At 50.9% G+C, this 2,128-nt stretch overlaps 1 long non-coding RNA gene across 1 annotated transcript; it reads left to right on the top strand.

Annotated features, from left to right (window-relative positions):
* The first annotated feature begins 491 nt into the window (after window positions 1-491).
* LOC105717138 (uncharacterized) lies at window positions 492-1,440 on the top strand. The gene is made up of 3 exons (XR_001107455.1): window positions 492-573; window positions 1,003-1,041; window positions 1,152-1,440. It is a non-coding gene; the product is annotated as an uncharacterized LOC105717138 (long non-coding RNA).
* Window positions 1,441-2,128: the final 688 nt, after the last annotated feature.

The raw sequence follows: 2,128 nt of genomic DNA, 5'->3' as shown, positions 1-2,128 counted from the left end.
GCAGCAGAGCTGAGAGCTGCGAGCTACTGCCCCACAAGTCGCTGGAAGCCCTGGCATCCACCAGCTATTTTCCCACCCGGGCTGCACTTGACTTTTCCCACCCATTCACCAGCAACTCCTCCTCGACTCTTTCCAGGGATGAGAAAATGTAAGAGAGACAGCCTTGCACGTGTCTCCTAGAAACGAATGACACAAACAAAGGAACCTAGAGGTTGTGAGTGGAAAGGCCGCCTGGGAAGTTTCCATGGCAGCGCCTCCATGCCTGCCGTAGCAGCTACGTGCTGCCTGGCATGTGCACTCTGCCAGGTCCCTGGAGGGCACTGCTGTCTCTCACTTGCTCAGGGTTCAGGAGTTGTTAATCCCGGATTCAGATAATAATATCCAAAGGCAATCAGGGGACATTGAACCAGCTGGAGCTGAAGGCTCCTCTCTGCGGGCCATCGAGGGAGGGGCCTCTGCATTCCTCTGCCTGCCAAAGGCGGGGCCTGCAGCAAGTGCTCAACTACAGCGGGAAGAATGGCTGAGTGAAGGGGAGTCCCTCCCAGGCTACAGTAAACTCCTCTGCTGATAGAGGTGAGAGAAAAACAGAGCCCGGAGCGGAGAAAGGATAGGCCTTCCCGCAAATTATAGAGGACGCACATTGATCATCAGATTGCTTTTAAGAGCCTCCCCTCTTCACTCCTCCCATACCAAGTGTCCGCTGGTCCCTTTTAACTGCAAACCACCAGTACTAAGACATCAGTAACCAAGTGTCACCTCTCCCAGGGTGCTGTGCTCCCCTCCCTCTGCAGAACCGTCCTTCCGCACCCCCCTACCCCACCCCCACACTCACTCTGAGAGAGAGGCAGGCAGCTATGGACCACTGAAAGTGGGATTTCAAGTGCGAGTATTGAAAGTGACATTAGGAAAGAGGAGGGGCTCCAGTGGAGTCCTGCAAAGTATTTGCCATCACAGCCTGCAGCATATTTAAACACAGAACCTCAATATCTCCTTCCTTTGTAGCTATCGTATTGGAAAGAGCAAACAAATCTTGCTAACAAGGTAGGTAAATAAGCTGGATAATGCCAGGTGGGCCAAAGACCTTCTCACAGCATTGATGAAGTGGTAGACTTGGAGTTCGTTTATTCATCTGTTTGTTTTTGTGTTTGCAGGGTCAATTAATCTGAGAAACATTCCTTGAGCTGTGTCCCATGACCAAGCACCCACTCAGGCCCTGGGGACTGTAAGTGCTCTGGGAGTAGGAGGGGTTCCGGTTCACTGGGGAGACGAACAGGAAACCCGAGGATAGAACTGCTAGCCCTCTTCCTACATAGTTTCAGACCTTGTCCACTCTCTAGCATCCTCAGCCTGCTGGCCCTTCCCTTCTTCACTTCCTTCCAGCCCTCTGCTCAGGCTCCTGGTTGCTGAAAACTGCTAGAGAACGCTTCTCAGCCACGCGGACTGCCAGCACCACAGTTTTATAGGGCTCTCGAAATAGCTGCTTTGCATTTTAACCATGGTCTTCATGTCCCCTCGGCCACCATCTCCTCCCTCAGGTAGTAGCAGATAACTTATCTAATATTTTCCATAGAGAATAGAGGCCTGAGGTGGGAGCTCCATCAACCCCACCCAGGGCCCTGGTTTTATCTCTTTAGGAGGAGTCCTCCCCTTATCTCATCCGTTTCAGGGAAGGAGGTGTGTCTGCTCCTGCCCAGAGCTAATGCCTGCCTCCTGATCCCGGCTTCATTCCTGTCCTCCTCCCCAGATAACTGGCTCCATCAGCCTTTTCCTTTCTAATGATGTTCTTCCTCCATCACCTGAACATACTCAAGTCTTCCCCCTGCCACTTAGCAAACAACAGCAGCATACAACAAATGATACTTCTAGATACCATTTTATATGGTTCTGGCCCTCCCCAATGAAGCTTTATTTAAAGAAAAAAGAATTATCTTGGAGAGAAACATTCATGACATTTAAAAAAAAAATCAATAAGGCTGGGAGCAGTGGCTCACGCCTGTAATCCCAGCACTTTGGGAGGCCGAGGCGGGTGGATCACAAAGTCAAGAGATCGAGACCATCCTGGTCAACATGGTGAAACCTCGTCTCTACTAAAAATACAAAAATTAGCCAGGCATGTTGGCTCACGCCT

Source organism: Aotus nancymaae, unplaced genomic scaffold, assembly GCF_030222135.1.
Source record: "Aotus nancymaae isolate 86718 unplaced genomic scaffold, 86718_ANA_hifiasm-v0.15.2.pri h1tg000017l, whole genome shotgun sequence".
Lineage (NCBI taxonomy): Eukaryota > Metazoa > Chordata > Mammalia > Primates > Aotidae > Aotus > Aotus nancymaae.
Note: the sequence above shows the minus strand (reverse complement) of the source record. Positions and strands in the feature narration are given on the sequence as shown.